The sequence below is a fragment of the Gorilla gorilla genome, chromosome 8 (genome assembly GCF_029281585.2).
Source record: "Gorilla gorilla gorilla isolate KB3781 chromosome 8, NHGRI_mGorGor1-v2.1_pri, whole genome shotgun sequence".
NCBI classification, from domain to species: domain Eukaryota; kingdom Metazoa; phylum Chordata; class Mammalia; order Primates; family Hominidae; genus Gorilla; species Gorilla gorilla.
In genome coordinates this window covers 29,535,860-29,547,951 of record NC_073232.2, presented here as the reverse complement: position 1 = coordinate 29,547,951, position 12,092 = coordinate 29,535,860, and the positions used below count along the sequence as shown (strand labels likewise).

Genomic DNA, 12,092 nt, shown 5'->3' with positions numbered 1-12,092 from the left:
ATCTAGGTAGAAACCAGAGAGAAAGAACAGAAAAAAAATGAGGCCAACAGAGCAGGGAACACTAACATTTGAGAGCTGGGCTGAGAGGGAGTAGACTGCAAACATCTGAGAAGAAATGACATCAGATATAGGAGAAGAAGAAAGTGCTGTTTTAGAACTCAAAAGAAGAAATTTCAAGGAGGAAGGTATGGATAACAATGCTAAGACTCAGAGAAGATCAGTGGACTGAAAACTGAAAACAACGATTTGATGGTCTTTGGTGGTAACTATTATCAGAGAGTAGAAAGGATTGCAATATGTTGAGGAGTTAATAAAATATGAAAGCATGTCTTCAACAGTTTTTCAGGAACTACAGTGGCAAAGGGAAGAAAGTGAGTAGAGTGCTGGTCGGAGAAGGATGAAGGGAGACATTTTTAAGTAAAGTAAACTTGAAAATGCTTATAGGTTGAAAGAAGGAGACAGAGGAGAGACATGGAGTAAGGATGTAGGAAACAAGATTTATAATTTTTTGAGACTTGATCTTATGAAATTCTAAGCATTTTTTGTTCACTAGACACATAAGAAATATTTAATAGATGAATGAAATAATGGTTGGGATACAGTACATTTCAGAAAGAAAAGGAATAGCTCTTTTGTTAAGAAAGGTTCTAGTTCCCTTCAAGATGTACCCACTTCTCCAGCCATTGTGCACCTGTTCACCCCAAGAGCTCCATACCCTTCCCAAAATATGTTGTGCCTTCACTATCTCTTCACATTTGACTTTACGGTTTTACTGCTTTCTAAATTGTCCTTTCACCCACTCATCCTGCAAGAGTTATTGCCAATGTCATTTCCATCATGAAGCCTGCTTTTCTGTAAGGCAGAATCCATCATGGCCTCCCAAAGGCCACTACAACCTTGTGTTCTTGTGCTTTCTGGAACATTTAGCAAATTCATTACCATCACACTGTACGTTTGTCTGAATTCCCCTCACTGGACTGGAAGCAAACCTTGTATCTGCCTGTATCAAGCTCCTAGAACAGTGCTCAGGACATAGGAGGCAGTGAAAGACCATTTACTAAATGAATGAGTGAAAAAACTATTGAATATTGCTTTTCCAAAGCTAGATAAATTTTTACGAAGTTCAATTTTAAAAAATCAGCCTATAGGTTAGTCTCGGGAAATATATAGGCCCATTTGAAGATGTTGAAATGTCAAACCCTAGAGCAATGAGAATTATGGTCACTTGAATAAAGTTACAAAAGGATTTTAATTAGCTCTGCTCTAACATAAGCAAAGTAACAAAGTGAAACAATAGTCCAACACCTCTCAGAAACAGAAATGTGGGACTTGGATAATGTACAGATTGAACAATTGGAATTTTTCTAAATACATTCATTAACAACAACAACAACAAAAAACCCTTCTGTTATTATTGCCTGATACCAAGGCAACATTGATTGAGATACAAGATGTACCAGCTACAATCAGAACCATGTTGACAGGTATTTATAAACACACTGACACTGAAGGCATCTCCTGATAGCTTTTCAAATTAAGACATTTTGTTATTGCTGATGCATCAGATACAATTTTTTTTTGCCTCTCCAGCAGCCATTTCCAGTCTCCCTCCCTTGGTAGCTGACAACCAGTCTTGTCCAAACGTTTGCCACCTTGTGCTTCATGGGAACTGATGTCTTCACAGCCCTAGAAAATGAATCTTAATTAACATTAGTCAGTCATGGGAAGTCTCTTATTCTATCCAGTGGTTGGCTTATGGAAAGGCAGACAACAGAATTCTGGCCAATAAGACAGAAGGAATTATCTTCCTCTCATTCTTGTAAGGAATCTGAGAAAAGGGCCTACTTTCTTCCATTCTTTGGACACATGTGAAGATGTGATGCTTGGATCTGTGGTAGCCATATTGTGGCAGCCATATTTTAACCAGGAGGTGGTAGCCATATTGTGACCAGGAAGTGACAAGTCTGAGTGCAAAAGCCAATGCAATGACAAAAGAGGAAGGTGGAAAGAACTGAGTCCCTGGTGGTGTATTTGAGCTACTGAATCAACCAACGCTGTGAGGGCCTTACTGGTAGACTCTTAAAAAAAAAAAAAAAAAGATAATAAGTAAAGTTCCTGTATTGGTTCAGCCACTTGAATTTTGTCCTCCATAACCTTCAGCTGAATTCATCCTAAGTGAAGCTATTGATTTCAAGATTTGAGGAGAGCTTTTCCAGCACTACAGGCTACTTTAACGTTATACTATACTGTGACTTCTCAAGCTACTGTAAAAAGATGTTGTAAATTCTGTTACTGACTTTTAAAGATGAAAATGCCCAGGCTAATAAGAAATTATATCAAGTGCAAATTTCTTTATTCAGTATAGATTTATTTTTTAAAAATAAGCAGTCTTGAGAATTTGACCTGGTCAACGTTACCTCTCCAAACCACAGACAAGCTTTTTTTTTTTTTTTTTTTAATAGCTTTCAGTTCCAGACCCGACCTACTATCATGATTGATGACAGAGGATTTTTCTAGCATACTTGCCTTGTGGGTCACATGAGCTGAAGAAATTTCCACAACGGCTTTCATTTTGAAATATGTTGCAGGAAGAATGTGGCAAGTGTTTTCAGCTATTCTTACTTGTATATATTTAACACCATTTTAGAAAAGATATATTTAGTAATTCCAACTTATTTATGACTGAAAGAATGATGATAGTGAGAATAATTATTCTGACTTTAGTAAATATTTGTTGGATACTTGTAATGTACCACGGATTCCAGGGAGGAAGTGTAACATAATGCCAAAAAATAAGGGCTTCAGTCTCAAACAGATGTGGGTTGTGGCCTTGAAAGTATTGTGCATTTCCCAGAAAGGAAACACTGAAATGGGAGAATGTGTTCCCCACTTGATTCCAAGTGTGAATAGCTGGGATTTCCTTTCCTTTGAAGGAATTTCTCCTGGGAGAAGGTAAAACTCCTTGCCCACACCCTATTTCTCTCCAGGTAAGTGATTTTTCCTGACATGGGAAGAACTATGCCATGGTTGAGTAAGTCACTTCTACTCTCCTTTTGCTTGGAGAGGGCTCTAAGACTCAGTCCATGACAAGTCCTGCTGGTCAATCACAGCCCTGGAGAGTTTGACCAGGGGTATGGTTGACCAGCAGGATTTCTCATGGAGTGAGTCTGTCCAATTCAGCCTAGATTTTATCAGTGATAAAGCTGACTTTTTAATCTTCATAAATCTAACTCCTGCATGCCTTTCAGTTGAATCTGAACTCCTGCGAGGGTGGAGCTATTGTCCCTAGAAGCCCTATGAAACACTAGATTAGATGCCATTCTGCTTTTTTGCACATAGTATCAGGTGGCAGGGTTGCCATGGGAAGGGGGCAGGTATCTTTCTCATTTTGATTTTTTTCCCTAAAAATGTGTACAAAATCCCTTGTCTCAGTCTCTTGCAACCAATAGTTCTCTTACAAATTGACTCCTGGAAACCTTACCTTCCTATTCATTAGATAGGCTCTGAAATCTGCAACAAAAGCAATTGCTGCTGTTTCTGCAACCTCACTAAATGCTAGGTAGGGGTGTCTCACAATTGTATGTGAGATGAAGAGACATGTCAAAGCCAAGCAGAATTCTGCAAAGTTCTCACTGCATGTGCAGCTAGTTCTGCTAGTGTTCTGAAAGCAGCACAGGCATAGGAACATTGTTCCACAGAGCCTAGGCAGGAGTGAAAATGTCAAGCACTGCCCTCGGTAGCTGTGACTGCAAGGATGTTAACTAATGGGCAAAGAGGGGAAAAATATAAAAATGGAATATTGGTGAACACATATAAAACACCTCACTTACATCCAGCAATACTTGGAGGAGAAATTTTAGGAGGTGATTTTGGGTTATGCAATTTAAGAGCTAAGATCAGCACGATATTAATGTGACCCCAATGTGACTCATGGGCTGGAAAGAATAAGGGAGGGTGGACTGCCGTAAAAATTATCATGTTGATATGCTGGTGTCATAATGCTGGGTATGAATTCAATTTTGGAACATTATCATGAGTTTTTGTGCTTAGGTTTGAACATAACTTTTATTTATTTCCTATTCTTAGAATGTACCTTAAATTGTACCACTAGAGCATCAGGGATCTTGCCTCTTGCCTACAGGCAAGTCTTGCAAAAGAATCATTCGGATCATAGGCCTTGAGAATGGTTCTGATCCATTTCCTGAAGCCCAGCCTGCCATACTTTTTGGAGGGGATGTGGGGTAGGATTCCCAGCTAACCCCAGCACAAGTGCCTTCATATCCACCATCACACCCCCATCATACTCGAATCACACCTGCATCATGCCCACATTGTACTCTCATCACACCTTCATCATACTCCCATTACACCTGCCATTGTGCCACCATAATACTCCCATTACATTTACCATATACTCACATCATAATCCCACCACACCTGCCATCATATACCCACAATACCACCCATGACATCTGTCATCATACCCACATCATAGTCTCATTACATCTGCCATTGTACCGCCATAATACTCCTATCACATTTGCCATATACCCACATCATAATCCCACCACACCTGCCATCATATACTCACAATGTTACCATAACATCTGTCATCATACCCACATCATACTCTCATCACACCTGCCATTATACCTTCGTCATACTCCCATCACACCTGCCATTGTACCACCGTAATATGGCCATCACATTTACCGTATACCCACATCATAATCCCACCACACCTGCCATCATATACTCACAATTCTACCATGAAATCTGTCATCACACCCACATCATACTCTCATTACACCTGCCATTATACCTTCATCATACTCCCATCACGCCTGCCATTGTACCACCATAATACTCCCATCACATTTACCATATACCCACATCAAAATCCCACTACACCTGCCATCATATACCCACAATGCTACCATGACATCTGCCATCATACCTACATCATACTCTCATCACACCTGCCATTATACCCACATCATAATCACATCACACCTGCCATTATACATTCATCATACTCCCATCATATCTGCCATTATATGCCCATCATACTACCATCAAACCTGCCATTATACCCTCAGTATACCCCTATTACATCTGCTATCACACTCCCATCACACCTGCAATTATACCCACATCATAATCCCTTGCACCTGCCATCACATCCCCACCATACTTTTATCACACTTGCATCATAATCCCATCATACCTGCCATCGTACATCCATGATTCTCCCACCAAACCTGTATTATAACCCCATCATACTCCCATCACACCTGCCATTATACACACATCATAATCCCATCTCATCTGCCATCACACATCTATGATACTCCTATCATACTTGCCATCATACCTTCAGTATGATTTTAAGATTATCTCTTTATCAGGGTTTTTATCATCAACTTCTGGGATTTTTCAAGCTTAAAAAAACCTCCTTTCCACTTAAAGATATTGTTCTTAGGGCTGCCATAACAAAATCCCCTAAACTGGATAGCTTAAAACAACGGAAATTTATTCTCTCACAGTTCTGGAGCTAAGCAGTCTCACATAAGAGTGTGTTGTCAGGGTTGCTTCTTTCCCGAGGCTCTGAGGGAGAATCTGTTCTCCTCTCTCTCAGCTACCCATGGCTGCTGGCAATTCCTGGCTTTTTTTGGCTTGTAGATGTATCACTCCAACCTCTACCTTCATCTTCACGTAGCCTCCTCCTCTCTTGCCTCTGTCTCCTTTTCTCTTCTTACAAGGATACCTATCATTGGATTCAGTGCTTACCCTCAATCCAGGATGTTCTCATCTCAAGATTCTTAACACTTATATATGCGAAGATCTCATTTCCAAGTATGGTCAAATTCACAGTTACTAGGAGTAGGACTTGGACATATCTGTTTTGGGGTCACTATTCAACCTGCTAAAAATGAACAAGTATAATTGATATGTCTCATTTTTCTCTTCAAGTGGCTCAGAGTTGAGTCTACTCTTTATGTCTCCCATCTTGGTGATTATTTTCTTTTAAACACTAGTCCAACAGAGCTGATTCACATAAGGTGCAAATTGGCATCTCCCAATACATCCTTCTTTGTGCCCAGCTTCTGATGTTCACCTACTGCTCATAAATATTAATCATGACACCTACTGTCTCATGCTTCTTAATGTAACTTGTGGCTTGATTCTTTTGGGAGTTCCGAAGGATTGCTAATTAGTAGCAGACTTCCTAAGTTTCTAATGGCAGCTGGTTGGTCCAGGGAGCTTAGCTCTTTGGTGAGGCTCTCATTTTAGGAATGTACTCAGAGTTTACGCAAGTAAATTCTGTACAAGTTCACAAGGTGTCTACCCTTAGCTCAGGGCCCAAGGTCATTTACAATTGTGTTGCCGCAGAATTCTGTTGGTCCTCATATTTTCCTAGGCTTCTTCTAGCCAGTAAGATCTCAACTCAGGAATATAAGTGTGATAAACAGTAATGTTGTTTTAACAAATATTTCTGGCTCTCTTGATGTTATGTGATCGTAGGATTGCATTTCCTAGCCTGCTTATCCATAGGTGGAGCCATGTAACGTGTTCTGGTCTATAAATGGTCAGCAGCAGTGATGTCTGTCACTGCCACTTGGGAGTATTTGCCAGTGGAAGACCTTCAGAGTATTCTGACCCTCTGCCACAGTGACCAGCAGTGTTCAGATGATGGTTGCACCATCACTGTAGTTTTGGAGTGAGATCATGAGTGCAAAAACTGGACCCCATCTGAGCTTCTAGCAGAGTCACTCAGATTTTGGGATTGCATGTAGTTTACAAGGAGATTTAATAACAACCCCAAACTCTGTCATATTGTCCCCATAGTAAGTGAAAATCTTTAGGCAATTTGATCATTGAGAATAGCTTTGGACATCTTAGGCAACTGGTGGTTAAAAGTAAAATAAGTTATGTTATTGACTATAAGTCAAAATATTAGAGACATTCTTTATTATACTGTTATGAGATTGTATATGTAAAATCACTTTGACAGTTTTGGTTGGACAAGATTAATAGTGTTGTGGGTGCATTAAATAAACTGTTTATAGAAAGAATAAATATCTCCTGGGTAGACCATACTTACTCCAATTCAAAAGCACCTTTCTTTCTGAAAGCCATGCCACTACCAGCCCAATCTCCTCTTTAGGGCGATGCTAATACTTATTTATTTATTTTTTTTAAAAAAAATAGTATATAGCTACCATAATTCAGGATCTGGTGATGAAAAGGCCAAGATCCAAGAGACTTATGATCTGGAGGAGGATGAACTTGTATATAAACCAGCATATCTGGTAAAGGGCTATAGGTTCTGTGATCAGTCTTTATGAGGTATAGTGAGAAGCTCAGGTAGGATGCAGATGTGTCTCAGAAAAGGAAGTGAGCCTGTGGTCCAGGCATAATTAATAATAGTGCCCTGTTCACCTTGGACACTGTATGTATTTGGATGATAAATTATGTGGCCATTCTGGTCTAAGAAAGGGTGATCTACTCGACCTGAAACTTCAAAAAACATCAGCAGCATCTTACAGGTGAAGTTAACATCATTAACGTAAAAAGTGACTACTAATTTGTGAGTTGCCTGAGGTCTGAGTTTGTGACTTATGGTCTTCGGTGCTAAGCCTATGATGAGTGTGTGTATGCATACATTTTTCACCCCATTCCTTCTTTAATTTCAATTCTTCAATCTGATCATTGGTCAGTCCTTGCATATTAGGAGACAGAAATATGTCATGTTGTCATGTTGTGCTAATTCTTCCATTTCTAAGCAGAGGCGCTGCACCTTGAGCTGCCCATTATAGACCTGGCCCACTTGCACCATAAGCTCCTCCCGCTTGGTGCTCCCTGGCACCTGCAGCAGGAACTGGCTCTTGTCGCCCTACTTCATGTGCAGCAGAACCATGGCAGTCCTGTGTTAGAGTGAAAGTTAAATGAATATGCAAATTCAATGAGAGTATTTATTCAGTTTGAATAACAATCAACCAACTAAATGACTAAAATAATGAAATTACTAAATAACTAAAGTGATTTTTAAAAGATCACCTTTCTGAAATTTCAGTAGGTTTTTCTGGAGGCTTCAAATAAAACCATTTAGGAGAAAATATAGTGGTTTTACAAATAACCTTAAAAGTCAATTGGCCTTAGAAAAATCCCTTGAGTACTCATCGTCTTCATCCACTATGAGATAATGACATGAGGATTCATTTGATGGAAATCTCCGAGAAATTGCTGGAAGAAATTTGCTATAAATTTAGAGTTATTGTGCTTTGGTCCCAATGCAGTGGGAACTTGGGAAAGAAAGTGCAAGACTTATTTGAGAATTGTAGATGGAACTGGAAGTTAGGGTTAAGAAGGAAAAAGAAGCAACCATGTTTCTAGCTTTCTATGAGTTAACAAGTAATCAATAATCCACACATTTTAGTTTCAGACTTTTTTTTTTCTTTGAACCTTCAGGGAAGTCTTCACAAATGAAGGGGATTGGTCACATGGATGCCATTATGTTTTCTTTTTCTTTCTTTCCTTCTTTTTTTTGAGATAAGCTCTAGAGTCTCACTCTGTTGCCCAGGCTAGAGTAAAGTGGCATGATGATAGCTCACTGCAGCTTTGAAGTCCTGAGCTCAAGTGTTCCTCCTGCCTCAGCCTCCTGGCTAATATATATATATATATGTATATTTGAGATGGGTTCTTCCTATATTGACCAGACTGGTCTTGAACTCTTGGCCTCAAGCAATCCTCCTGCTTTGGCCTCCCACAGTGTTGGGATTACAGGCCTGAGTCACTGTGCCTGGCACCATCATCCTTTCTGAAGCATGGAATCATCTACTACAAGACTTTCTCCTTCTTCCATAAGCCTAGCCTGGGGAGTCCATATACAAGCTGATTTTGTATTTTGTGTGATTTTTAGCAGCCCCAGAGACCACCACTTAAAGAAGTTCTCCAACCTCTTGCTGGTACTTGGAATTCCTTCATCAGAGATAATTTTCACTCTGTACAGGAACAGGTGATAGGCTTAAAGTACAAATAGCTGCTAGAAGAGCTAATATTCTCATCCAAACAATTTCAGATGATTGTAAAATTGGCACATCCAATCCTTTAAAGTGAATAGGTTTTGATTAGTATAAGGCAGTGGAATGCAAAGATACTGAAAGATCTAAGAAAGAGATGGTTGAGGAAAGGACACATGGAGTTTTTTACTTTACAACTTTGCTTAGAACCAGCTCTGTTTGTTGTTCTTCCAAAGTATTGCCTCGAGACAGTTGGGAAAAGATAATAAGGGAAATGAAGACAATCACTCATATAATTGCATTTTACCGAACAAAAATATTACTAATTGAGGTTTTCATGGAATACTAAAATATTACATCTTGAACTGCAAAGGGGGAGAAGGGTGTGTGTGCTTTGCATAAGTTGATATATTCAAGTTTTCTGTATTTGCTCTAAGAGGCCTCAATTCCACTCACCTTACACTGCTGCCAACTCCCAAGAAAGACACTATTCTCTACATTTTTCAAGTACATGACTGTTTTGACAAAATAACACGATTATAAATTTTGTATGAACAAGAAACAAACATTTGGGGGACAATGGGACTATTTTAATGTTAAAGACTTCTAGCTTATTAAGATGCTTATTTCATCTTTAGAATGAAATATAAATAATAAAATAAAAATGGGGTCTTTCAATAAGGAAGCCATAAAATTTTTAAACAATTTCTTTCTTTAGTTAATTCCTTACTCGAAATTATTGTTACACGTTTTATGGTAGAGGCTTTGCATTTTGATCAAGCAGGATTTAGTTGATTTTTTTTCCAGAGAAGAGCTATCACACTTCACTGCCCCAATAACCTTCCCATGACATTCTCCCATACAAAATATTGTCAATGCAGAAGCTGCAATGGACTGCAGCCTATCTGTAACTCCTTCAGAATTGAAAGTGGGAAGATTAACATGTTTCTTATTCATAAAACTGGAGAAAAGGCAAAACCAGAAACTTTTGTGATCAGCATAGGTCCTTCTTATTACATCCCAATTCCTGTTTCTATCAGTAGAGCATGAATAATTTGTCTCACAAAATGTTCTTAAAACCATCCACTATAAATATAAGTAGTACATTTTTCTCAGCTTTTACTAGTATGCCTGTGAAAAAAAGAGTGGAGATGACTTCTATATCTTTGCATATTAACAGTGTTTGGAAGATAACATAAGGAATGTACTTGAGATGCACCTGTTTCAGTATTCTCCAGTAGCACTGACATAAGTGACCCAGCTGGGCAGAGACTGGCTAGCCAATCACTGAAACTATTTCCTATTTTTTTTTTTTTGGGAAAATAAGAACCTGCACTATCCAATATGGTAGTTATTAACCATATGTGGCTATTTAAATTAGTAATTTAATAAAATTAAACATTCAATTCCTCAGTTACAATAGCCAGATTTCAAGTGCAACATCGCCACATTTGATGAGTATCTACCATTTTGCACAGAGCACATATAGAATTTTTGCACAGAGCAGATATAAAATATTTGCATCATTGCCAAAACTAATGGACAATATTGAGCAAGACTTCATTTATCAGTTTCCTTTTCAGTTATTGAGCTGCAGTCAAAGAAATATGGGAAGTAAAACCTCCCAAATACAATTATTCGGTCTCTTTCCCCTTCTGTCAAAAACTTGGAAGTGCCCTGTTGCAAACAAAAGAGCCACAAATCAGTAAGAGCCTTAGTAAGTAACAAAGGCCAAGAAGAAATCACAGATGACTTGACTCAAGAAATCACAGATGACTTGACTCAGCTTTCAGCAAACATCAGATTAACGAGGTGGCCTATGCACCTATTTTTTGAGATGGCTTCTAAGTAGCTGTCATTAGTTGATTGAGAGGCATGGGAGGCTGGGCACTAAGAAAAAAAATCAGGCTTCAGTATTGTGTCTAGGTAGAAATTTGGGAAGTCAAAAAATAGATTAAAAGTCTACTAGCTTTTTAGGAAACCATTGGAAACCATTGCCAAGAAATGAGAAGCCTGGACTAAAAATTGAGATTGAAAAATACTCCTAAAATCTCAAACTTGCACTAGTGGCTGCAGGTTCTTCATTGGGGCCCCTTTCCAGATCCCAGTGTCAGCTGTGACTTCAGTGGACAAAAGATTAGATCTTCCCAGAGGGCAGAGCCAGAGGCACAGAGAAGTATAGGTAAGTGAGTTCCTTTCAGAAAATAAGAATCAGAGTCTAATCAAGAAGCTTCCCGCAATAAACATACATGTGCATGTGTCTTTATAGCAGCATGGTTTATATTCCTTTGGGTATATACCCAGTAATGGGATGGCTGGGTCAAATGGTATTTCTAGTTCTAGATCCCTAGGAATCACCACACTGTCTTCCACAATGGTTGAACTAGTTTACAGTCCCACCAACAGTGTAAAAGTGTCTCTTTTTCTCCACATCCGCTCCAGCACCTGTTGATTGGGAATTCAACAATGAGAACACTTGGACACAGAAGGGGAACATCACACACTGGGGCCTGTTGTGGGGTGGGGGGAGGGGGAAGGGATAGCACTGGGAGATATACCTAATGTAAATGATGAGGTAATGGGTGCAGCACACCAACATGGCACCTGTATATATATGTGACAAACCCGCACGTTGTGCACATGTATCTCAGAACTTAAAGGGTATATATATATAAAGAAGCTTCCCTCACCGCTAAAGCAGGGTCATCACACAATGCCTGGCCATCAGCCATCAGGATTCCGTTATTGCTATGGGCCAGGGACTGCTGTGCAGGCCCCATTCTTTCCTTTTGCAAATGAAAGCATTTGCCATCGTCATCCTAGCTTTGATTTGCCACTGAATTTTGAGCATGTGTAAGGGCAGAGGGACAAGTGGGGACAGATAAGTTGCCATTTTAATCAGAAGTCACCAGATAACATAGAGTCCCTTCCAGAGCTGACAGACAACACCAAACATCACCTGAAAATCCCGGACTTTAAGCTGGATTCAGTAACTGAGGGGGATTTTGAGTTGTCACCCTTCAAAATCCTGACTCCATTTGGTCTAATGTCATTTTAGCAATGAGAAAA

General features: G+C 39.3%; 1 long non-coding RNA gene across 2 annotated transcripts in view; it reads right to left on the bottom strand.

The window, feature by feature from the left end:
• Positions 1-1,230: 1,230 nt before the first annotated feature.
• The window catches only part of LOC134759158 (uncharacterized), a 46,650-nt gene continuing 35,788 nt past the window's right edge, over positions 1,231-12,092 (bottom strand). For both annotated transcript variants that reach the window (XR_010135084.1, XR_010135085.1), the window contains exon 3: positions 1,231-1,686. This is a non-coding gene — a long non-coding RNA (uncharacterized lncRNA). The remainder of the gene's footprint in view (positions 1,687-12,092) is intronic.